Source organism: Oncorhynchus nerka, unplaced genomic scaffold, assembly GCF_034236695.1.
Source record: "Oncorhynchus nerka isolate Pitt River unplaced genomic scaffold, Oner_Uvic_2.0 unplaced_scaffold_1172, whole genome shotgun sequence".
In the NCBI taxonomy this organism is placed as follows: domain Eukaryota; kingdom Metazoa; phylum Chordata; class Actinopteri; order Salmoniformes; family Salmonidae; genus Oncorhynchus; species Oncorhynchus nerka.
Genome location: NW_027040160.1, coordinates 51774 through 52500, shown reverse-complemented (window position 1 = coordinate 52500; position 727 = coordinate 51774).

Genomic DNA, 727 nt, shown 5'->3' with positions numbered 1-727 from the left:
TCAGGGAAGTCATCAAAAGAACTCTCTCAGAGATTCGGTTTCCGTTTTATAAAATAATCAAATTTTGGTCATTTTTCCGCTGTCCCGGTAAATCCCACAAGAGCGTGAATGCAATCATATTGCAAATGTACAAAACATCACGAATCACGACGTGGCGTTATCTCCTAAACGGAAAATATTTCGAAGCCGAAACTTGGTGAGCATAGGTTTGGCATAATGGGCAGTTGGCCCCGAACAAGATGGCGTCTAGGCCTCAACGGTTTTTGAGTTATGGCAATTTTTGGGGGATTAAAGGTCCAAAATTAAAATAGAGCAATAATTTTTCTCTTCACATCAAAGTCAAGGAACCTCCGGTGTCAATAAAAAAAGAACCAGCCATTTATCTATCGTCATTTAAGAGAAATCGTACAATGTCAAATTGATGATGTACAAAAATAGTTTTTATTTTTTTTAAACAGTTACAGATCCAGTTGCAGCGTGTTCATACGAATCTTTTAAAGTGTGCTTCGGAGCTTTGCGAGATTTCTGTGATTTTCTGTGATTTTCTGAAATAACACGCACTCACTAAACCTTCCGTAAATAAGTCAGTTCTTAACATAAAGACTTAAAACTCAAAATTCTATAATTGCCTACCCCAAGGAGGATATGTGTTCACTTTCAGCTTCCTGTGTAAACCGGAAGTGCCTTAAAATGGTGTCATAGGTGCTGCTTCCAAGGGTTAAAAAGG